Here is a 25916-nt window from a genome sequence, read left to right on the forward strand (position 1 = left end):
AAAACGGATTCTGTAATCCTATCCGGAACGTTCAACTCTCCATTTCAAATCCCATCCGATCTCCACCGCCAATTGTAACCGCTTCCTGTGCTTGAATTGTCAGGAAATTCCGATGAATATTGAAATCGGCGAGTTTGTACAATGCGATAAGGAAGGATGGGGGTTGATGCAACAGCCAGTGCTGCCGCTATTTCAATCAACGGGGTTTAGATCTGAGATCGCTCGTTCTCGCTTTTGTAGATCGGAACACGAATCAGTGCACGCCGGCTCGAACCCGTCATGCCCACAGGAAAGGCTGGGCTGGGCATCATTCAGCCAAGTGAGAGGTGATACATTTTAGGGAATGTCAAATAAGGGTAGGACATAAACAAGAAAAGGTAGGGCGCTTCGGAATGTTGCTGAATAGGTCCAGAAAGCCTTGAAAAGTGGCAACACAAGTCAATAGAATGGTGAAGTGCAACACGGAAGTCTGCAGGCGCTGTGATTATGGGAAAACACTAGCAACCTTGTGCGTGGAGGAATGAAACGCCAGTACTGTATCTTTACCACCAGCAATGTATCTTTACCGCCAGCAATGTATCTTTACCTCCAGCAATGTATCTTTACCTCCAGCAATGTATCTTTACCGCCAGCAATGTATCTTTACCGCCAGCAATGTATCTACCGCCAGCAATGTATCTTTACCGCCAGCAATGTATCTTTACCGCCAGCAATGTATCTTTACCGCCAATGGACGCTGCGAGACCAGCGTTTCTGTGTGTTTTAATAGAATGGTGAAGAAAGGTATCGCATAGATTGAGGCATGAAATATAAAAGTTGGGATGTTACATTACAACCTGACCTCACTTGGAGCACAGTGTTACCACCCACTCGGGCGAGGATCTGGTGCGCTGGAGAAAGAATGTTGAGATTCGCCAGGATTTAGTTAGGGGAAAAGGCTGGGTTTGGAGTAAAAAAAGATTGAGGAGTGACTTGGTAGGGTATATAAAAAATAACTGGCGTAGAGAGGTGACCAGAATCGATTATCCCTGGTAGGGGGTGTATATCACGAAGGTGAGGTAAAGGAGTTTTGAGGGGAATGCTGATATCTGGAACTCACTGCGGTGAATCAGTTATAATCGTGAAATTTAACAGACAGACAGAAACTTTAATTGTCATGGCATAGAACGCTACAGATTTAGTGCAGGCAAGTGGAATTCGTGCAAATGGCAAATGATGGGCATGGATGAGTTAGCCTAAAGGACCCGTTTTTGTGCAACATGACTCAACAATTCTGAAAGAAGGGAAAGAGTGGGGATAATTCTGAGAATGTAGAATTGATGTACTGAAAAGTGACTTGTAAGTCCCAACACATGTTGTTGAATGATATGTCCATTTGGAAATTGACATTTTGTGAGAGAGGCTTAACTAGAACAAGTGACAGGGGTGGGATGGGGATCACTGAGAGAACAGGGGAGACAGCTTAAAATAAAAATAAAGATAGAAATGCAAAAGGAAATGGTTCTGGCCTCATTCAAAATAAAAAATGCTGGGAGTTTCTGTGGAGAGAAAGAAAAACTTTGGAGTCTGATGTCCTTGCTGTACAGCCTTTCATTTCCATATCCAACTGTAAAGCTTCATTATTTAAAATTGTTGAACTCAGTATTAAGTTTCAAGGACTGTCAGAAGATGAGATGTTGCTCTCAAACCTACCTTGGTCCATAGAAGGCCAAAAGCAGATCAGTATGGGAGTAGGATGGAGAATTCAAATGGTAAAAAGCTGGAAGCTCTGAGTCATCCTTGTAGACTGGAATGTTTTGTAAAGTAATCACCCAGTCAGTCTGTCTTTGGATTCTCTAGTACAAAGGAGGCTCTACCTTGGGCACAGGAAGGCAAACCATTTCACCTGGAAGGAGAGTTTTGGTCACTGGATGATGCATTTTGTGTGGTTGTGTGGGATAATGCTGAGAAGAGGAGTGATTGTTGGTAAGGATGTGTGGGGACCAGAGAGATGGGCAAGCAGAACTGATCCAAGTACCACCATTTAGAGTCTTGTAACATGATCATCATTTGAACACTTTAAAATGGCTGTGATCCTCGCTGAAGCATCATAGTTGCAATGAGCAGTGAACTTTAGAATTGCAGTATTAAAGAGGAAGCAGATTTACTAAATAATGAGTTGACAGAAAGAGTTTTAGAAAGATAATAGGTAAAGTGCTTAAGTAATTAAAATGATCCAAGAAACTTATTTTGAAGAAACAAAGCAAGGAAAGAGTCCTAAAATTATAAATAGACTATTATAAAATGATTTTCAAAGCAAATTTTTCGCCCAAAGGGGAGAGGAATTAATTCTCTCCCTTCAGTGGATAGATTTTAGTTGGAGGTCTGTGGTATAAAGAGATCTAATAGAAATAAATGGAGGGATGACATACGGGAGAGGACCTGAAGAGCAAAAAATTTTCATTTTCACCCATCAATCTCTCTCAAAGTCTTGGAAGAAACACCAGCAGCTCCCTCTCTTAGCATTTTCTAAAATTTATAATGTAAGGAATATAAAAGTAGAAAGTTATTGCCAAACAATGGCTTGCAATATTATGTCCAGTTAACTAGTCATAATTTTCCAGATTTCGAATGACTTGATATTCAACATACTATGGAAAAGTTGCCACAACAGTTCAGATTAATGAGCAGATGGAACCAATCTCAATTTATGCTCAGAAGGGTGTAACTAATGTCAGTTATTTAATGTACTATAACTTTTACATTTTATGCAGCAAAATTGATCTCACAGCTATAATGATTACATTTATTTTGAGTGTATTTAGTGAATTAACATAAAATAAGCAGTATCTTTTAAAAATAGACTTTATAGATTTTTCCCCTGCCAAATATATGTAGAAATAGCTGAATCCAGTGAGCTGAAAAAAGATATAGTAATTAAAAATTGGTAATGGTTGAAGATACAAAATTCAGGTAAAATATTCATTTTAATTGAATCAATAAATAAAGGTGACCAAACTGATAATGATTGTTTAATCTTATTGAATAATACCCAGAAATTCTCTTTCAGTAAGTTTTTATCATTTTTTGTAATTGCAATGTTACCATTTTAAATGGAAAATTGGAATAGCATACATAAAGCACTTTTTGAGGGTAAAAATTCACTCTTATGAAGCTTTAATTTATAACTCAAGAACTAACTGAATTTATCAAAAATGATTAAGATATTTGGTATAGATATTTCAGGATTTGAATTAAAAAGCAGAAAATCATCTGCATAGTGATACTTTATTTTCAATTCCTCCTCTAATTATCCCATTAAATTTACTACACTGTAGAATTGCAACAGCTAATGCTTTCAATATTCTATCAAAAAGCAAAAGACTTAAGGGACAACCTGCCGTGTTTCCCTATTGGAATTAAACATGGTCAATTGTTGTAAATTAGAGCAAACCAATGCTTTAGCGCATGAATATAATATAATCCATTTAATAAAATCTGGATCAAAATGATATTTACCTAATGCAGTAAATATACTCCTATTCAACTCTATCAAATGCTTTATCAGCATCTAATGAAAGAATGCATTTAGTCAATGGGGTGGATAGTATATATAGAATATTCAGCAATTGATGTATATTATAATAAGAATAATGATTTTTAATAAAAGCAGTTTGATCTGAGTCTATAATAGATGGTATTTTTTTCTAATCTATGTGCTAAAACCTTTGATAAAATCTTCATATCCCCATTAAGTAACAATATTGGTCTATAAGCAGTACATTCTGTGGCTCTTTCCCTTTTTTTAGAATAAGAGAAATGTAAACCTTGTTAAATGATAAAGATGGTTTTTCTTCTTTAAATGAATCAGCCAATACCAAAGATAAGCGAGGTACAAGGTGTTTGGAGAAGGATTTATAAAATTCTGTGGGGAAATCAATCTAGTTCTGGAGATTTATCTGACTGTAATGAGGAAATAGCCACAGCTATATCCTCCTGTGAAATGGATTTCTCTAAATTTGCACATTTATTTTGTGAAAGTACAGGTAAATCCAACTGATCCAAGAATTCCGACATTGAAACATAATCATTCTTAAATTCAAGAGTATTAAGGCTAGCATAAAATTCCTTAAAGGTCCTGTTTATTTTGGAATGATCAGAATTCATATTACCATCACTTGTATGAATCTTTTTTTGTTTTTAGCAATTAATCCTTATAATTGTCCAGCTAGTAACTTGCTAGATTTTTCTGCATGACTATAAAAGAGACTTCTATTTCTTAACAATTGCTGTTCAGTTGGATAAGCAGAAAGATCAAATTTGGTTTTAAGTTCAACTCTTCTCATGAAAATCAGGATTTTTGTTTTGAGCAAATTGTAAATCAATTGGCTTAATCTGATTAATTAAATCTAGCCTTTCCTTATTGGTCTTTTTCCTTAATGTTGGTCATATATGAAATGATTTGCCCTCTTAAGTATGCTTTCAATGTATCCCAAACAATCAAATAAGACATTGTTGGAGAAGAATTAGTAGCAAAAATGAAAGACCACACTAAATGGAGGTCTATCACTGCCAGATTTTAGGTTATACTATTGGATGATTGGATGATTGATATACATAATTTACTTTTATTATTACATTTGGATAAATCAGTGAATTGCCCCTCCTGGGTAGAAATGGAATTACAGTTTACCAAAATAAATTTCAATGTTGGCAATTTTAGGATTTTTTTTTCCCAAATTGAAAAATAATCTGTTGATGAGAATTAGATTAAGAATTTGGGCTCAGTTTTAGAAATTCTTTGGAATTAATGGTTTTTTACTGACTAGCCCAATTATAGATAACCATATTTTTCAACCATCTTTGTTGGATGCATGTTTCAAAGAATGGTATAGAAAAGGTATTCAAAGTTTCAAGGATCTTTTTATTTGAAATAATTTTCCCTCTTTTGAACAATTATCAGTTAAATTTAATCTTTCCAATAGGCATTTTTTCAGATATTTACAAATTAGTTATTTTGTTCAGTCTAAGCTTTCAGATTTTCTGTGAATTTCTAACACTAATAATCTTGATCTTTTTTAAATATAGTTTTGTTTTCATGGTGGATTAATAGCATGTATTTATAATAATTTATTGGACATAAATTTAGTCTCCATGGGTGGGATCAAAAGAAATTGGAATGAGACTTGAGCATAATATTTTCAAATGAAGATTGGTACTCTACTCTCAGTTTAATTAATGATTCCTCATTTTGTGCAAGACATTGCTTGTTACATAGGACCCATATGTTCAAAATTAAATTATCTCACTTCTATGTAGATGTTGATCCATTTTGTGAGAAATGTAAAATTTTTGAGCTTCTCTTATTCACATGTTTTAGGAATGCCCAAATTTAGAGAGATTCTGGATAGAAAATTTTCAAACTCTATTAACAATTTTCAAGATTAATTTGGAACCCTGCCTGTTAATTACTCTCTTTGGTTTCTATCATGTCTCAGATAAATATTTATTGGCATCTCAGGAATAAGATTTAGCTGTTATTACATTAATAGCCAGACGAGATATTTTATTGAAATAGAAAGGTCATTCAGCCCCTACTCGTGCGTACTGGCTATAATGTAATATCTTAATTCAGTTTAGAGAAAATTAGATATAATAAAGATAGAAAGTTTAAAATTATGAAATTATAGGCCCCATTCTTAGAATTTTTTTACAATTGGAAGAATTAATAATTATAGTAGGTTCTGGTGATTCTTTGCCTGTTCTTCAGGGGTCACCAGTGATTCCACATTATTGATTTTTTTTTTAATTACTGAACATATAAGGTAACATTTTAGAGGCAGGGGTTAGATTTGTTTAGCTTGTAGAGTTTCATTTTTAATTTTTTTTTCCTTTATTATTTTATCAAATTAATTCAATAAATGGATTTGATTGGATTGCATGCATTATTTCTATGAATAGTTCGAGATATTACAAGTAACTATCGATGTAGTTTTATTTTCATTTTTTATCTTTATTTACTTGTGTACAAATGAATCACAATGTAATTGTCAATTTTTTATGTATGTTAAACAAAAAAAGTTAAAAAGAAAATATACAGTTTTGATGCAAGTCTCTTGGGAAGAAATTCCCAAACATGAAGCAAGACTGCAATAAAAGAGAACAATTATTTTAACAAATGATATCTCTCCATTTAATGAGATTAACAGAAAAGGAACTGGATTGTTGAGTTACAATGTTCATTACCATAAATTATGGTGGCTGTGAAGTAGCTTCTGTTCACTTGGTAATTTTAGAACTGTGAAACACCTTAAAATTGTATCTTAACACTTTGGCAAATATAGGGCTGTATATCATTATTGTGTGTGGTTAGAGAGGGAAGGAGTCATTTTCAAATTCACAGCAAAGTAAAAGACGTCCTTATTTATCACTTGCAATATTTCTTTACTGTTGCATTCTGCCAACATATCTATACTACTCTCATTTAGTGTGCCCTTTTTCCCCCTCCCTTCCCTCCCTCCTTCCCACCCCCCTCCCCACCCACTAAACATTCAACATATACGATACATTAAACCCATTAAACAATGTCATCACACAATGAAAATAAACAAGAAAAGTGTGTCATCTACTGTTACACATTGGGTCAGTTCTTCTCATTCTATCATTTTAGGGGGTGGAGGTCCGCGGTAGGTGCTCTCTGTTGTGTTCCATGTACAGTTCTCAAATTTGTTCAAATAATTTGACATTATTTTTTAAATTATATGTTATTTTTTTCCAATGGAATACATTTAGTCATTTCTATATACCATTACTGTACTCTTAGGCTCTCTTCCGATTTCCAAGTTGACATTATACATTTTTTTGCTACTGCTAAGGCTATGATAGTAAATCTTCTTTGTGCTTCATCCAGTTTGAGGCCTAATTCTTTACTACTTATATTACTCAGAAGAAAGATCTCTGGATATTTTGGTATATTGTTTTTTGTGATTTTATTTAATACCTGATTTAGGTCTTCCCAAAACTTTTCTACTTTCTCACATGCCCAAATTGCATGTACTGTTGTTCTCGTTTCCTTCTTACAGTGAAAACATCTATCTGATAATGTTGAATCCCATTGTTTAAACTTTTGGGGCATGATATATAACCTGTGTAACCAATTACCGGTCCGGGCAGAAAGTAGGAGGCGACGGCCCCGGTCCAGGCACAGGGAAAGCAGCGGCGGCCCCGACCTCGGTCTGGGCAGAGGGTGGATGGCGGCGGCCCCGATCCGGGCAAGAGCTAAGGTGAGGCGGCGGCCCCGGCCTCAGTCGAGTGAGGCAGGTGGAGGCCCTGGTCCGGGCAGAAAGTAGGAGGCAGCGACCCCGGTCTGGGCACAGGGAAAGCAGCGGCGGCCCCGGCCTCGGTCCGGGCAGAGGGTAGGCGGCGGCGGCCCTGATCCGGGCAAGAGCTAAGGGGAGGCGGCGGCCCCGGCCTCAGTCGAGTGAGGCAGGCGGAGGCCCCGGTACGGGCAGAAAGTAGGAGGCGGCGGCCCCAGTCCGGGCACAGGGAAAGCAGCGGCGGCCCCGGCTCCGGTCCGAGCAGAGGGTAGGCGGCGGCGGCCCTGATCCGGGCAAGAGCAAAGAGGAGGCGGCGGCCCCGGCCTCGGTCGAGTGAGGCAGGCGGAGGCCCTGGTCTGGGCAGAAAGTAGGAGGCTGCGGCCCCAGTCCGGGCACAGGGAAAGCAGCGGCGGCCTTGGCCCCAGTCCGGGCAGTATGGACTGACCTAGGAGGGGAGGCAGACCCCTCCAGCCTGGGTAAGACACCTGCATAGGAGAAGGCCACTCCGATATAAAACCTACGACCAAAGGACCTCGCTGCCATGTCCCAGCTTGCTTGGCTACGGCACACGAACCATGGGTGTAAAGGGTGGGGCCAGTACTGCGTGCACTGCACTCCACCTAAAAGCTTTGCGCAGGCCCGAGGACAGGTCCACGTCCACCCCTCCACGTCCTCCCCCTCCACGTCCTCCCCCTCCACGTCCTCCCCCTCCACGTCCTCCCCCTCCACGTCCTCCCCCTCCACGTCCTCCCCCTCCACGTCCTCCCCCTCCACGTCCTCCCCCTCCATGTCCTCCCCCTCCATGTCCTCCCCCTCCACGTCCTCCCCCTCCACGTCCTCCCCTTCAAAAGATGCTCACAAACTCAAGCTAGCATGCTGGAACATCAGAACCATGCTAGACAAGGCTGACAGCCACCAACCTGAACGTCGGTCTGCCCTCATTGCACATGAACTCCTCAGACTTGACATCGACATAGCCACTCTCAGTGAAGTCCGCCTTGTAGATGTAGGCAGCCTCCAAGAACGCGGCGCGGGCTACACACTCTACTGGTCTGGCAAGCCTATGGATGACCGACGCCTATCTGGTGTAGGCTTCATAGTCAAGAACTCCATTGCCTCCAAACTCGAAAACCTCCCGACAGGCCACTTGGACCGGATCTTGTCCATGCGACTCCCCCTTCAAAACAAGCGTCGCATCACCCTCATTAGTGTCTATGCTCCAACCCTCCAGGCGGAACCAACAGAAAAGGACAAGTTCTACACTGACCTGCGCAACCTCATTCAACGCACCCCTACAGCTGACAAGGTTGTCATCCTTGGCGACTTCAACGCTCACGTCGGCAAAGACTCCGAAACCTGGCCAGAAATCCTGGGCAAGCATGGTGTCGGCAAGTGCAACGACAATGGGCGCCTCCTGTTGGAGCTCTGCGCAGAACAGCGGCTTGTCATTACAAACACCCTTTTTCAGCAGAGGGAAAGCCTGAAGACTACCTGGATGCATCCCCGATCCAAACACTGGCACCTCCTGGACTACATCCTGGTGCGAGAAAGAGACAAACGAGATGTGCTCCACACCAGGGTTATGCCCAGCGCGGAATGCCACACTGACCACCGGCTGGTTCGCTGCAAGCTCAACCTTCACTTCAAGCCAAAGCCCAGGAACAGTAAAGCCCCCAGAAAGAGGTTCAATGTTGGAAACCTGCAGTCAGAGGAAGTGAGAGGAAACTTTCAGGCAAACCTCAAAGCAAAGCTCGAGGATGCAATGCGCCTCACGGACTCGTCCCCTGAAACCTTCTGGGATCAGCTGAAGACTACCATACTGCAATCCACTGAAGAGGTACTGGGCTTCTCCTCCAGGAAAAACAAGGACTGGTTCAACGAAAACAGCCAGGAAATCCAGGAGCTGCTGGCAAAGAAGCGAGCTGCCCACCAGACTCACCTTACAAACCTGTCCTGGCCAGAGAAGAAACAAGTCTTCCGTCGCGCATGCAGCCATCTTCAGCGCAAACTCCGGGAGATCCAAAATGAGTGGTGGACTAGTCTCGCCAAGCGAACCCAGCTCAGCGCGGACATTGGCGACTTCAGGGGTTTTTACGAGGCTCTAAAGGCTGTGTAAGGTCCCTCACCCCAAGTCCAAAGCCCGCTGTGCAGCTCAGATGGCAAAGTCCTCCTCAGCGACAAGATCTCCATCCTCAACCGATGGTCAGAACACTTCCAATCTCTTTTCAGTGCCAACCGCTCAGTCCAAGATTCCGCCCTGCTCCAGCTCCCTCAACAGCCCCTAAGGCTAGAGCTGGATGAGGTCCTCATCCGGGAAGAGACATATAAGGCAATTGAACAACTGAAAAGTGGCAAAGCAGCAGGTATGGATGGAATCCCCCCAGAGGTCTGGAAGGCTGGCGGCAAAACTCTGCATGTCAAACTGCATGAGTTTTCAAGCTTTGTTGGGACAAAGGAAAACTGCCTCAGGACCTTCGTGATGCCATCATCATCACCCTGTACAAAAACAAAGGCGAGAAATCAGACTGCTCAAACTACAGGGGAATCACGCTGCTCTCCATTGCAGGCAAAATCTTCGCTAGGATTCTCCTAAATAGAATAATACCTAGTGTCACTGAGAATGTTCTCCCAGAATCACAGTACGGCTTTCGCGCAAACAGAGAAACTACTGACATGGTCTTTGCCCTCAGACAGCTCCAAGAAAAGTGCAGAGAACAAAACAAAGGACTCTACATCACCTTTGTTGACCTCACCAAAGCCTTCGACACTGTGAGCAGGAAAGGGCTTTGGCAAATACTAGAGCGCATCGGATGCCCCCCAAAGTTCCTCAACATGGTTATCCAACTGCACGAAAACCAACAAGGTCGGGTCAGATACAGCAATGAACTCTCTGAGCCCTTCTCCATTAACAATGGCGTGAAGCAAGGCTGCGTTCTCGCACCAACCCTCTTTTCAATCTTCTTCAGCATGATGCTGAACCAAGCCATGAAAGACCTCAACAATGAAGACGCTGTTTACATCCGGTACCGCACGGATGGCTGTCTCTTCAATCTGAGGTGCCTGCAAGCTCACACCAAGACACAAGAGCAACTTGTCCGTGAACTACTCTTTGCAGACGATGCCGCTTTAGTTGCCCATTCAGAGCCAGCTCTCCAGCGCATGACGTCCTGTTTTGAGGAAATTGCCAAAATGTTTGGCCTGGAAGTCAGCCTGAAGAAAACTGAGGTCCTCCATCAGCCAGCTCCCCACCATGACTACCAGCCCCCCCACATCTCCATCGGGCACACAAAACTCAAAACAGTCAACCAGTTTACCTATCTCAGCTGCACCATTTCATCAGATGCAAGGATCGACAATGAGATAGACAACAGACTCGCCAAGGCAAATAACACCTTTGGAAGACTACACAAAAGAGTCTGGAAAAATCAACCAACTGAAAAACCTCACAAAGATAAGCGTATACAGAGCCATTGTCATACCCACACTCCTGTTTGGCTCCGAATCATGGGTCCTCTACCGGCATCACCTACGGCTCCTAGAACGCTTCCACCAGGTTGTCTCTGCTCCATCCTCAACATTCATTGGAGCGACTTCATCCCTAACATCGAAGTACTCGAGATGGCAGAGACCGACAGCATCGAATCCACGCTGCTGAAGATCCAACTGTGCTGGGTAGGTCACATCTCCAGAATGGAGGACAATCGCCTTCTCAAGATCGTGTTATATGGCGAGCTCTCCACTGGCCACCGTGACAGAGGTGCACCAAAGAAGAGGTACAAGGACTGCCTAAAGAAATCTCTTGGTGCCTGCCACATTGACCACCGCCAGTGGGCTGATATTGCCTCAAACTGTGCATCTTGGCGCCTCACAGTTCGGCGGGCAGCAACCTCCTTTGAAGAAGACCGCAGAGCCCACCTCACTGACAAAAGACAAAGGAGGAAAAACCCAACACCCAACCCCAACCAACCAATTTTCCCTTGCAATCGCTGCAACCGTGCCTGCCTGTCCCGCATCGGACTTGTCAGCCACAAACGAGCCTGCAGCTGACGTGGACATTTACCCTCTCCATAAATCTTCGTCTGCGAAGCCAAGCCAAAGAAGAGTACCAGAGCATAACTTTTCCCATATTTCATTTTTTATCTTTATGTTTAGACCTTGTTCCCACTTTTGTTTGGGTTTGCAGCTTATTTCATCATTTTCTTTCTCTTGCAGCATGATGTACATGTTTGTTATAAATCTTTTAATTATCATTGTGTCTGTAATCACATATTCAAAGCTGCTTCCTTCTGGTAACCTCAGTCTGCTTCCCAATTTGTCCTTTAAGTAGGTTTTCAGTTGGTGTTATGCAAACATTGTACCGTGAGTTATTCCATATTTGTACTTCATTTGTTCAAATGATAATAAATTATTTCCCAAAAAACAATTTTCTATTCTTTTAATCCCTTTTCTCTCCCATTCTCTGAAGGAAAGGTTATATATTGTGAAAGGGATTAGTTGATTTTGCATCAATAGTAATTTTGGTCGTTGGTAATTTGTTTTTTTTCTTTCTACGTGAATCTTCTTCCAAATGTTGAGCAGATGGTGCAGAACTGGTGAACTTCTATATTGCACCAGTTTTTCATCCCACTTATAAAGTATATGTTCTGGTACCTTCTCCCCTATTTTATCCAGCTCTGTCTTGGTCCAATCTGGTTTTTCCCTTGTTTGATAAAAATCTGATAGATATCTTAATTGTGCTGCTCTATAGTAATTCTTAAAGTTTGGTAGCTGCAAACCACCTTGTTTGTACCATTCTGTTAATTTATCTTGCGCTATCCTCAGTTTTCCCCCTTTCCATAAGAATTTCCTTGTTGTTTTCTTTAGCTCATTGAAGAATTTCTCTGTTAAGGGAATTGGTAATGATTGAAATAGATATTGTATCCTTGGGAAGATATTCATTTTAATGCAATTTACCCTTCCTATCAGTGTTAGTGGTAAATCTTTCCAATGTTCTAAGTCATCTTGTATTTTCTTCATTAATGGTTGATAATTTAATTTGTATAGATGGCCTAAATTATTATCTAGTCTAATACCTAGGTATCGGATTGCTTGTGTTTACCATTTAAATGGTGATTCTTTATAAACTTTGTGAAATCTGCATTATTCATTGGCATCGCTTCACTTTTATTTACGATATTCCTGATATTTCTCCATATTCCTTTAATTTCTTATGTAATTCTTTTATTGATAATTCTGGTTCTGTTAAGTATACTATGATGTCATCTGCAAATAGACTGATTTTATATTCCCTCTATTTTTACTCCTTTTATTTTATTTTCTGTTCTTATCAGTTCTGCCAATGGTTCTATTACTAAAGCGAACAGTGAGGGAGATAATGGACATCCCTGCCTAGATGACCTACTTAATTTAAATTGGTTCGATATATATCCATTTACTGTTACCTTTGCCAATGGTCCGTTATATAATGCTTTAATCCAATTAATATACCTCTGTAATTCTTTGAATAAATAATTCCATTCTACCCTGTCAAAGGCTTTCTCTGTGTCTAAAGCAACAGCCACTGTTGGCGTCTTATTTCCTTGTACTGCATGGATTAAGTTAATGAACTTACTCACATTGTCTGTTGTTCATCTTTTCTTAAATCAGTTTGATCTAGTTTTACTTTTTTGGTACACAGTCGGCCAATCTGTTTGCTAATAGTTTTGCTATTATCTTATAATCTGAGTTAAGTAGAGATATTGGTTTATACAATGCTGGCATTAGTGGATCTTTCCCCGTCTTTGGTATTATTGTAATTATTGCTGTTTTACATGAATCTGGCAAGTCGTGTGTTTCTTCTATCTGGTTCATTACTTCCAGGAGTGGAGGAATTAGTAACTCTTTAAATGTTTTATAGAATTCTATTGGGAGTCCTTTCTCCCCAGGCATTTTATTGTTCGGTAGCTTTTTTAATATATCTTGTATTTCCTCTATTTTAAATGGTTTTATCAATTTGTTTTGCTCCTCTTCTTGCAATTTCGATAGTTCAATTTTAGCTAGAAACTCATCTATTTTGTCTTCTTTCCCTTCATTCTCAGTTCAGTATAATCGCTCGTAGAATTCCTTAAAGTTTTCATTGATCTCTGTTGGGTTATATGTAATTTGTTTGTCCTTATTCCTTGATGCCATTACAGTTCCTTTAGCTTGCTCTGTTTTAAGTTGCCAGGCATTTTATGCATTCTTTTTCTCCTAGCTCGTAATACTTCTGCTTTATTTTCATTATGTTCTTCTCCACTTTATATGTTTGTAATGTTTCGCATTTTATTTTTTTGACGGCCAATTCTCTTCTTTTTGTTGTATCTTCCCTTGTTGCTAATTCTTTTTCTGTACTTGCTATTTCCCTTTCCAGCTATTCTATTTCCCGATTGTAGTCCTTTTTCATCTTAGTTACATAACTTATTATCTGCCCTCTGATGAAGGCTTTCATTGCATCCCATAATATAAATTTGTCTTTCACTGATTCCATATTTATTTCAAATTCATTTTAATTTGGCGCTCAATAAATTCTCTAAAATCCTCTCTTTTAAGTAGCATGGAGTTTAATCTCCATCTGTATGTTCTTGGTGGGATGTCCTCCAGTTCTATTGCTAAAAACAGGGGTGAGTGATCAGATAACAATCTAGCTTTATATTCAGTTTTCCTAACTCTCCCTTGGATATAGGCTGACAACAGGAACAGGTCAATCCTTGAGTATGTTTTATGTCTACTCGAATAATATGAGTATTCCTTCTCTTTGGGTGTTGTCTCCTCCATATATCCAAAAGTTGCATTGATTTAACCATAAATTTGGCTACTTTGTTCTTTCTGCTAGTCTTTTGTCCAATTTTATCCATCCATGAATCCAAATTAAGGTTAAAGTCCCCTCCTTTCAATATATTCCCCTGCGTGTCTACAATCTTCAAAAAAAATCTTGCATAAATTTTTGATCCTCTTCATTAGGTGCATATATTTTGACCAAATTCCAGAGCTTTGAATATATCTGACATTTTAACATTACGTATCTCCCTGCTGGATCTATTATTTCCTCCTCTATTTTGATTGGTGCATTTTTATTGATTAATATAGCTACACCTCTATCTTTCGAGTTGTCTGATGCTGCCGTTATGTGCCCTACCCAGTCTCTCCTTAATTTATTGTGTTCCACTTCAGTTAGATGCGTTTCCTGCATGAATGCTATATCTATTTTTTTTTTTCAGCAAATTTAATAGCCTCTTCCTTTTTATTTGGTTATGTATTCCATTAATATTTATAGTCATATAGTTCAACATGGCCATCTCATACTCTGTTTTAATCTCATTTCCGCTTCCTCACCACCACCTTTCCCCTTTTCCCCATTTTCATTTCTCAAGTTTTCTTTTTTTGAACGCACTGTATGACAACACTTCTAAAACATAAAATATTTCAACCATTCCCACATCTAAAATTCCCTTAACCCCAAGTGTCCCCCCCTCTCTGAGTCACCCCTCGTCCCTTGATGGGCAACCACAACTCCCCTCTCCATTTGGATTGCGAACCCGCTTGCAAGCGTCAACTGATTTCGCAGTGACTGTTATCCTCTCCCACCCAACCCCCTCCAGAAAAGATTTTTATCTTCACATTACAACAAAGCTCCCCCTCATTTCTTCTCTTTCTTTTTTTTACCCCTTCTCTTTCTTCCCCCTTCTCCCTTACTTTCCTTTTCTTCCCTACTTTAGTTCTTACTTGCATATTATTATTACATCTTTATATGTAGTTTGTCGTTGTTCTTCGTTCTTGTTACATCTCTTCATCTCTCTTTCTGTCCTGCAGGCATTCTGCAAATTCTCGTGCTTTCTCTGGATCCGAGAACAGTCTGTTTTGCTCCCCCGGGATATCTATTTTAAGCACCGCTGGATATCTTAACATAAATTTATAGCCTTTTTTCCATAGGATCGATTTTGCTGCGTTAAACTCCTTCCTCTTCTTTAGGAGCTCAAAACTTTTGTCTGGGTAGAAAATTTTTTTTGTCCTTTGTATTCCAGTGGTTTCTTGTCTTCTTTAATTTTATTCATTGCCTTCTCCAATATATTTTCTCTTGTAGTGTATCTCAGAAATTTTACTAAAACGGATCTTGGTTTTTGCTGTGACTGTGGTTTCGGGGTTAATGTTCTGTGTGCCCTTTTTATTTCCATTCCTTCCTGCATTTCTGGCATTTCCAGGACCATTGGGATCCATTCTTTTATAAATTCTTTCATATCTTTGCCTTCTTCATCTTCCTTAAGGCCCACTATCTTTATATTGTTTCACCTACTATAGTTTTCCATTATATCCATCTTTTGAGCTAACAACTCCTGTGTTTTTTAACTTTTTTGTCATTTTCTTTTTAAGCTGTTTACTTCCATTTCTATCGCCATTACACGCTCTTCCACATTTTCTAATCCTTTCCCTACATCTGTTATGACCAGCTCTATTCTACTCACTTTTTCTTCTGTACTTTTCATTTTTCTTTTAATTTCACTATATTCTAGTGTCAACCATTCTTTTAATGCTTTCATTTGTTCTTGAAAATTTTTAAAATCTATCTGTTGTCTCTTGCTTCCTTTTTACTTTCTCACCCCTCCCTTTCCCGTTGCTTTCTTTATCTTCCAGCTGGGAGGCCTGCTGTCGGGCATCTCTCAGCTGTTCGTGCTGTGGAGTTTCATTCCACAGCTGGTCCCCCCTCCCGTCGGTGTTCTCCTTGTCGTGCGCAGTTGTGCACCTCTGTTTGGCTCAGTGAGCCATTTTTTAAGTCCCGCGGTTGGTGGGTCATGACCCTGCGGGGTCTCCACTAACCTCGGGGAGCAGGCTCCTCTTTCCACTGCGGATCCCTGCTTTTTCATGCAGGTAAGGCCTTCACTTTTCTCTTCCAGCGTTTTTCCTTCTTTTCTTCCCGTAGTTTTTCTTTCTTAGGTGCCATTTTCTCTACACCTTTATTTTTTTATTTGTTGTGATTTGTGTGTCAGGGGCTTTGCTTTTTTTTCTCTATTCTGGAGAGGGCTGGTATTCTCCATCACGTGACTCCCTCTCGGTTCCAAAACAATTTTCTCGAGCTGTCTTCATAGTTCCTTTGTGAAAAACTGACAGCAAAAAATGTTCGAGCTCATCTACAATTTGCATCTTGCCTTTCCTTTCTACTTAATTCTCACAGGCAGTGAGAAATTGGGGTATTAACTGATATTCCTATAGAAATGAACATGGCAATGTGACAGAGTATATGGATATGTTTTTGGGAGATAAATTGGGAAAGGTTTGTTAGAGTAGGTCACATACAAACACTTTAAAACAGATCTGATTTAAAATACTGGAGCTCTGCTAATGCTAGACCAATCAGCTCCACAGCTTTTGCAAGAGCTTTGGAGAGTGCCCATGATACTTTACTAATGGATTGTTATTTACAAAAGGGCAACAGAGGAAAGATCTTGTTGGAGTTGCAGATTGAATGGAGCTGTTCTAAGAGGGTCATGTGGTTCTTCAAGCAGAGAGAGTCACATAGGCTTTCTCTCAGAGTGAGAGAGATAGAGACACACCCAGAGATCACTTCTACAGTGTTAGTCAGTAACAGCAGCAGAGACTGGAACAGGACAAGCTGGCAAGCTTGTGGAAAGCCTCATTTGGAAGTCTGGTTTGTAAATGCTTTGTTGAGTCTGGGCAAAGCCCTTGTGCTTCATACAAGAGGATAGGAGTGGCTATCTAATGTTTCACTTGGAATAAAAGAAACAAAAAGGCACTCTTTGATGACCTGAAAGAAAGAGGTTGTCATCTGGAGAACCCTGAAGGTGGCAAGTTTTGTCAGTAAGACACTGAAGTGGCTAATTAAAAAGGAATCCATTGTGGATGTCCTGGAACAACAAATCTCTCTCTGAAAACTGATAAGAACCTTCCTGAGCAGTAACCATTTACCTTTCAAGCACCAAAGCCTGGTGAACTTTATAAATGTTAAATTCTGTGCACAGCATAAGAATTTCCTGCAACCAGTGAACTTGGAGGAATGAGAAATGAGATTGGCCTGTGAACCAAATAACTTTTCTGAACTAACACACACATTACAAACATGTCCACTTAGTATTAGAAGTGGGTTAAGTTCAGTTAGTTAAGTTAAAGTGTGATTCTTTTTTCATGTTTAAAGATAATTAAGAGCAACTTTTGTTGAACTCACCATTTGTCTTGGTGAGTATCTATTGCTGCTGGGCTCGTAACAGCAATCACTAGATTTGCAACCTAAAATGAGCTCTCGTGTTAAATACTAACCTGAACTTCCACTGCAGTAGTCACTTCACTTACCATGTCCACAAAGATCATTATCCATCTACAAGCAAAAACCCACTGATGTTTGCAATCTAACGTATAAACTGAAAGTGCTGGGAACATTCCAGTAAATCACGCATCTTCAGTGAAATCAGTAGAATGAATGTTACAGCAACCTTTTATCAGAACTGAAACTTTAACCGATATTGCCGATCTGCTGAGTGTTCTCTTTTGATCCATCAATTAAATTTTATGGGTCCAAGTCCCAGTGGACAGTGCCTGAACATTGTGGCTTTAACCCCAATCCAAAGACTTTGGTATAAAATCTAGGTTAATGCTCGAATACCACACCTTCAGAGATATCATCCTTTGAAGAGTTATTAAGATGAGGCTCTCTCTGCCCTCAAATAAGAGTCCCATGGCACTGATTTGAAAAGCAGTAGAGTTTTACAATTATTGTACTGTCGACCAGCATCATTAGAACAGGTCATTGAATCCTGTTTCTGCTGCATTACTACAATGTCTGCACTTCTAAAATAAAGAATCATAAAGTACTCTGAGACATCCTTAAGTCATTAAATTATTTTGCAGGAATGTAATTCTTTCTTTCTGTTCCCCACTCACCAGATCCACCCCTTTCTCTGGCTGCTGTCTGAAGATTGTACTTCTTTTCTTTCTTCTTCTTTGGCTTGGCTTCGCGGATGAAGATTTATGGAGGGGTATGTCCACATCTGCTGCAGGCTCGTTGGTTGTACACAACTTTCTGAAACTATCACATCTGCTCAATCACTAATGCCTCTCTTACCCTCACATATAAAACCTCTCCTAGTTTAGCTTGTTCCTTTTATAATCCATAATGGGCTCTACATTTTCAATGAGGCTGACCTCCTGTTTTCTATTGAATACAAATGAGAGCTTTAGCATCAATACTGCTGAAGATTTAACTTGCACAAACTCCTGTCCACCCAGTGCTGGCTGATTTACTTCCGATCCAGCAATGTCCAAATTTTAAAACTTTTAATATTGTTTTCTACAACCCTCTGCTCTCTACATTCCAATTATGACCATTTGAACTCCTGAGTTTTTATCTTCACAACAGTGTGCCTTCGGCAACTTCCATTTTAAATTCTGGATTGTGTTTGTTTCTCCCTCTTTCTTCCTCCATACATTGGCTCTAGAACTAATTTATTAAACCAGGTGCATGATTATCTGCATCAATAAATAGTGCCAGCTCCAATGCAGGGACTTGCAAATTTGATTCACTGCAAGTTCTTTTTCTCCCCTTGAACAGCAAACAGGAGACTCTGAATCCACTGGGGCTGTTCTCAAGTCCAAGGCTTGAGACCTGTCAGGGTGGAAGTCTACCCACTGAGCCAATGCCGGGTTCAGGCAGAGCAGAACATCAGCTTTTAAGAGTTCTTATTATGTTCAAACTTTAGTTGTAATGTTTTTATGAAAATGCTTTGGCTAAGTGAGCTACAGAGTAGAACAAATCTTGATACTGCAGAGCTGTATTTGACCCAATGAGTATAATTTAACTTTCTCCAACCTCAGTCTGATGATGATGAGAGATGATTATCATATAGATAAGTAAAATGTACAGATACAGTGTAATACTTGTCTGTTGCAGTGTCACAGATAAGTGGAACACACGAATAAACAGTATGTATAAATTCTGACAATACACAATAAGAAAACATAGATAATAGATATAAAATGTTGGATAAATAGTCACATTTTCAATACCTGTTGTGCAAAAAATGTGCTATTTCAAGAAATGCAATTTACCATAATTATTACTATATAATAATGCCAAACAAATATAAGACAAAATTTAAAAAAAGCATGTCAGCACCTCCACTTCCTCAGGAATTTGTGGAGGTTTGGTATGACATCATTAACTCTGGCAAATTTCTACAGAGGTGTGTTGCACCTTACAGGGTGTGCATTGGGACAATTTGTTTTATAGGCAGGATGTAGTAGAGAGATGGAAGTCTTTTAAAGATCAGATTTTGAGAGTGCAAAAGCTTTATGTTTCTGTTAGGTTAAAAGGAGGGGCAAAAGGTTTGAGAGAGCCATGGTTTTCAAGGAATATTGGAAACTTGGTTCAAAGAAAAAGGGAGGCATACATTAGGTATAAGAAGCATGGAATTAAGGAGATGTTTGAAAAATACATTGAATGTAAGAGGAATCTTAAGGGAGGAATTAGGAAAGCTAAATGAAGGTACAAGGAGACTATAGCAAGCAGCGTGAAAATTAATCCAAAAAGGTTCTACAAATATGTTAATGGTAAAAGGAAAGCGAGAGTCAAAATTGGTCCCTTAGAGAATCAGAGCGGAAAACTGTGTGGAGCCTAGAGAAATGGGGGAGATATTGAACAGTTTCTTTTCTTCGGTATTCACCAAGGAGAAGGATATTGGGATATGTGAGATAAAAAAAGCAAATTGGGTAAATATGGAGAATATAGTGATTACGAAAGATGTAGTCTTAGGGCTTTTGAGGAATATAAAGGTGGATAAGTCTCCGGGACCAGACGGGATCTTCCCCAGGACATTGAGAGAAGTAAAGGAGGAAATAGCAGAGGCTCTGACGGTAATTTTCCAAATGTCATTAGAGATGGGGATAGTGCCGGAGGATTGGCGTATTGCGCATGTGGTTCCGTTATTTAAAAAGGGTTCAAGGAGGAAGCCTGGCAATTATCGGCCTGTAAGTTTGATGTCTATGGTAGGTAAATTAATGGAGAAAGTTCTTAGAGATAGTACTTATAAATATCTGGATAGACAGGGTCTGATCAGGAGCACTCAACACGGATTTGTGGGCGGAAGGTCCTGTTTGACCAATCTGATTGAATTTTCTGAAGAGGTGACTAGGAATGTGGATGAGGGTAGCGTGGAGGATGTTGTCTACATGGACTTCAGTAAGGCCTTCGATAAGGTACCACATGGAAGGTTAGTTAAGAAGGTGCAGTCTTTAGGTATAAATTTTGAGATAGTCAAATGGATTGAACATTGGCTGAAAGGGAGAGGCCAGAGAGTGGTAGTGGAAAATTGTCTGTCAGGTTGGAGGCCAGTGACCAGTGGTGTGCCTCAGGGATCTGTATTGGGCCCATTGTTGTTCGTTATATACATTAATGATCTAGATGATGGGGTGGTGAATTGGATTAGTAAATATGCAGACGATACTAAGATAGGTGGAATAGTGGATAATGAAGAAGGTTTTCAAGGATTGCACAGGGATTTGGGCTGCTTAGAAAAGTGGGCTGAAAAATGGCAGATGGAATTTAATGCTGATAAGTGTGAGGTGCTTCATTTTGGTAAGAAGAACCAGAACAGGACATACATAGTAAATGGGAGAGCATTGATGAATACAGAAGAGCAGAAGGATTTAGGAGTAATGGTACATCGTTCCCTGAAGGTAGAAACTCATGTGAATAGGGTGGTGAAGAAGGCTTTTAGTATGCTGGCCTTTATCAATCATTGCATGGAATATAGGAGTTGGGAAGTGATGTTGAGATTGTATCAGGCGTTGGTGGGGCCTAATTTAGAGTTCTGTGTGCAGTTCTGGTCGCCTAATTATAGGAAGGATATAAACAGAGTGGAGAGAGTGCAGAGAAGATTTACCAGAATGTTACCTGGGTTTAAGCATCTAGAGTACAGGGAGAGATTGGGCTGATTTGATCTTTATTCTTTGGAGCTTAGAAGGTTGAGAGGGGATTTAATAGAGGTATTTAAGATTATGAAAGGGATAGACAGAGTGGATGTGGATAGACTATTTCCGTTAAGAGTAGGAGAGATTGAAACAAGAGGACATGAGTTAAGAGTTAAGGGGCAGAGGTTTAGAGGTAACATGAGGGGGAACTTCTTTACTCAGAGAGTGGTAGCGGTGTGGAATGAGCTTCCGGGAGAAATAGTGGCAGCAGAGTCAATTTTATTATTTAAGAAAAAGCTGGACAGGTATATGGATGAGAAGAAGATGGAGGGTTATGGTCATTGTGGAGGTAGGTAGGACTAGAGAGGAGTGTTTGGTTCGGTGCGGACTAGAAGGGCCTAATGGCCTGTTTCCGTGCTGTAATTGTTATATTATGTTATATGTTATCGTGGTCTGGTTTGGGAGCACCAATACCCCTGAGTGTAAAGACCTCCAAAAGATGATAGACATATCCCAGGATATTATAGGCAAAAACCCTCCCCACTATTCAATACATCTACAGGGAACGTTGCTGTCGGAAGGCAGCAGCAATTATCAAGAACCCAAACCACCCAGCAAATGCTCTGTTCTCGCTGCTGCTGCCACAAGACTCATGCCACCAGGTTCAGGAACAGCTGCTCTCCCTCTTCCATCAAACTCTTCAACAATAAACTCAATCAAGGACTAATTTAAGAACTTTTGTGCACCTCATTGATTTTCTTTGCTCTCCCTGTATTGCACAGTCAATTTCTTTGTATTGGTTATCTATTTACTGTTCTTTTGATTGCTTAAATGTTCATGCTGTGTGCAGTTATTTTTTGCACTACCAATTAGTGGTAATTCTCTCGCACCCGTAAGAAAATGAATCTCTGAGTTGTTTGTGATGCGAAGTATGTATTCTGACAAAAAATCTGAAATCTAACTCCTGAAATTGATGATAGACTGGTCGTCAAACAGTAAACAGCAATGCAGCCAAATGCTTTTGCGATGACAATAATCTTCCTCAGTTTTTATTTATTTTAGTCGCCATCCTTTTTAATAATCAAGGTGTTAAGTCAAGGCTAGAACATTATAACACAGTACATATAGCACAGTACACACCCTTCAGCCCACAATGTTATGCCGACCTATATATACCTACCAAAATAAAACTAAACACTCCCTACCTCATAATCCTCTGTTTTACTTCTATCCATGTGCTTGTCTAAGAGTCTCTGAAATATCCCTATTGTTCCAGCTTCCACCACCAATCCAGGATCCCACAACTGTTTTTTTTAAAAAAAAACTTACTCCTGATGTCTTCTCGAAACCTTCTTTCACTTTGAAAAGATGGTTTTTGCTACTCCTGCCCTGGGACAAAGCTGCTGGCTGCTCACCTTATCTATGTTTCTCATAATCTTGTAGACCTCTATTAAATCACCTCTAATACTTCTTTGCTTCAAAGAGAAAAGCCCCAGCTTTGCTAACCTTGCCTGATAAGACATATTTTCCAAATCAGGCAACATCCAGGTAAATCTCCTTTGCACCTTCTCCATAGCTTCCACATCCTTCATATAATGAAGTGACCAAAAATGAACACAATATTCTAACTGTGTTCTCACCAGAGATATCTAGAGCTGCAACATTATCTAACGACTCCTGAGCTCCATCCCCAGAGTAATGAAGTCCAGCATATCATTGGCCTTCTTAACAATTGTATTAATCTGCACAACAACCCTGAGAGATCTATAGATTTGGAACCCAAAGACCCGATGTTCTTTCATACTGTTAAGTATCTGACCATTAACCATGTTCTCTGCCTTCACATTTGACCTTCCAAAATGCATCACCTCACACTTATCCACATTTAACTCCCTCTACCACTTCTCTGCCCAACTCTGCAACCTGTCCATATCCTTTTCTAACCTTTGACAACATTCAGCACTATCCACAACACCTCCAATCTTTTTATTATCCACAAACTTATTGACCCATCACTCTACTTCTTCCTCCAGGACATTTATAAATATCACAAAGAGCAGGGATCCCAGAACAGATCCCTGCAGAACTCCACTAGTCACTGACCTCCAGCAGGATACTTTCCATCCAATGCTACTCTCTGCTTTCTATGGGCAAACCATTTCTGAATCCATACAGCCAAGGTTCCATGGATCCCATGCCTCATGGCTTTCTGAATGAGTCTCTCATGGGGGACATTGTCAAATGCCTTACTAAAGTCTATATACACCACATCTACTGCCCTACCTTCATCCCTTTCTGTTGTTCTCAAAATACTCAATTAGGCTTGTGAGGCACAACCTTCCACTCACAAAACCATGATGACTATCCTTGAGAAGACTATAATCCTCTAAATGCTACTAAATCCTGCCTTAAGAATCCTTTCCAATAGCTTCACTAATGGAAGACTCACTGGCCTATAATTCCCAGGATTCTCCCTATTACCTTTTTTAAATAAGGAGACCATATTTGCCATTTTCCAATCTTTTGACACCTCTCCTGTCGCCAAGGAGGAAGTAAAAATCATCAATGCCCCAGCTAACTCTTCCCTCCCCATAGCAACCTGGGGTTCATCTTGTCTAGTCCTGGGGACTTATCAATACTAATCTTTTTAAAAAGATCCAATACTTTGTCTGGCTTAAACTCTATATGGTCCAACACACATCCTTGTTCTATTCTGACCTCACCTTGACCTAGGTCCTTTTTGCTGGTGAATACTGAAACAAGTATTCACTTGGGACCTTGCCAACTTTCTCTGCCTCTTGGCACATGTTGCCTCCTTTTCTTTAAGCAGCTATCCTTCATTCTCCTCATCCTTCTGTTCTTCATGTATGCATAGAACACCTTAGTTTTCCTTAATTCAATTTGCCAAGGACTTCTCATCCTTCCTGGCTACCATATAATTCTCATGAGCCCTTCCTGTTTTTTGCTTCCTTAATCTAATGTATGCTTCCTTCTTCCTCTTGCTGTCTCACTTGCTTTATCAACCATGGTTCCCATTTCTCACCCTCTTTTCTCTCACTGGGACAAACCTACCCTGTGCAATTGGCCCCTAAATATCCTGAGAGCATATATTCCCAATTTATTCACCCTAATTCTTGCCTCATCACATTGTAATCAGCCCTTTCCTAAACACTTAACTATTTTGTCTGTTTTTATTCTTATCCTTAACGATGCTGAAGTCCAGGGAGCTGCGGTCACTAGTAATGAAATGCTTCCCCCACTGAATGGTTTTTCACCTGACCAGGTTCATTACCCAGCAATAGATCCAGTCTGGCCTCTCTTCTAGTCAGCTAGTCCACATACTGTGTCAGGAATCCTTCTTTGGCTCTCCTAACAAATTCAACCCCTTCTATCCCTCTTGCAGAGGGGGGTGCCAGTCAATATTTGGGAAGTTGATGTCTCCCATAGAAACAACCCTTTTTTATCTGCCTTTAGATGACTTCCAATATAATGATTGCTCCCTTCCTATTTCTGACTTCCACCACACTGACTCAGTCAACACTCCCTCCCACAGTATCCTTCCTTTCTTCAGCTTTGATACTATCCCTGACTCGTAATGCTACTCTGGCCTCCCCACTTTTACCTTCCATCCTATCACTTTTAAAATATCTAAACCCCAGTACCTGCATCAGCCAATCCTGTCCTTGCATCAGCCAAGTCCCTGTAATGGCCACAACATTGTAATTCCACATACTGATCAATGCTCTAAGTTCATCTCCATTATTCCCAATACTACTTGCATTGAAATAGACACATTTAAAACCTTCCAACTGTCTACAGTTATACTTCCTCCCCTGCCTGTCCTTCCTCAAACCCACAACACATTACATCATCCTTTTCACCTTCTGTTCATTCTGGTTCCCATATCACTGCCAAGCTGATTTAAACTCTTCCTACCAGCTCCTGCAAACCTACCTGCCAGGATATTGGTCCCTCTTCAGTTCCAGTGCGGCTCATCCTTTTTGTTCAGATTATACCTTCCCCAGAAGAGATCCCAATGATACACAAATATGAACTCCTATCCCCTGCATCATCTCTTCAGCCATGCATTCATCTACCACAAATTCCTCTTTCTACCCTCATTGGAATGTGTCACAGGGAGCAATCCTGAGATTACCACCCTTGAGGTCCTGCTCTTCAGCTTCCTTCCTTCCATTCCACTTCAGGATCTTATCCTATCTATATCATTGGTCCTAATGTAGACCACAACATCTGGCAACTCACCCTCCTGCTTCAGAATGCTGTGAACAGTCTGAGACATCACTGATCACTACCATCCAGGAGTTTAAATTTTGTTCACAGAACCTCCGATCTATTAACAATTGAGTCCCCAATCACTATAGCTCTCTTCTTCCCCCCCTTCCCTTCATAGCCAAAGGGCCATTCTCTGTGCCAGAGACCTGACCATTATGACTTGTCCCTGGTAGATAGACCCCCCCCCCCACCCCCGTAGAGCTCATCAAAAGAATCAAAGACTTGTTGATCCAAACGAAGACTTTTATTAGCAAAAGACAGGAGCTCTTCACAGGTGGCCGACCACTCCGGAATGATCCGACCTGGCTAGGGACACAACCCTTTAAGGCCCAAACAGTAGGCGTGGCTTAGCTCTCAGCCAATCACTGTAAGCACAGTCTAGATACTGTAACTATATAC

General features: G+C 40.4%; 1 protein-coding gene across 1 annotated transcript in view; it reads left to right on the forward strand.

Moving 5' to 3' along the window:
• The window catches only part of LOC138759348 (neuromedin-K receptor-like), a 103495-nt gene that overhangs the window by 1401 nt on the left and 76178 nt on the right, over nt 1–25916 (forward strand). The window lies entirely within an intron of this gene.

This window comes from Narcine bancroftii, chromosome 1, assembly GCF_036971445.1.
Source record: "Narcine bancroftii isolate sNarBan1 chromosome 1, sNarBan1.hap1, whole genome shotgun sequence".
Taxonomy (NCBI): Eukaryota; Metazoa; Chordata; class Chondrichthyes; order Torpediniformes; family Narcinidae; genus Narcine; species Narcine bancroftii.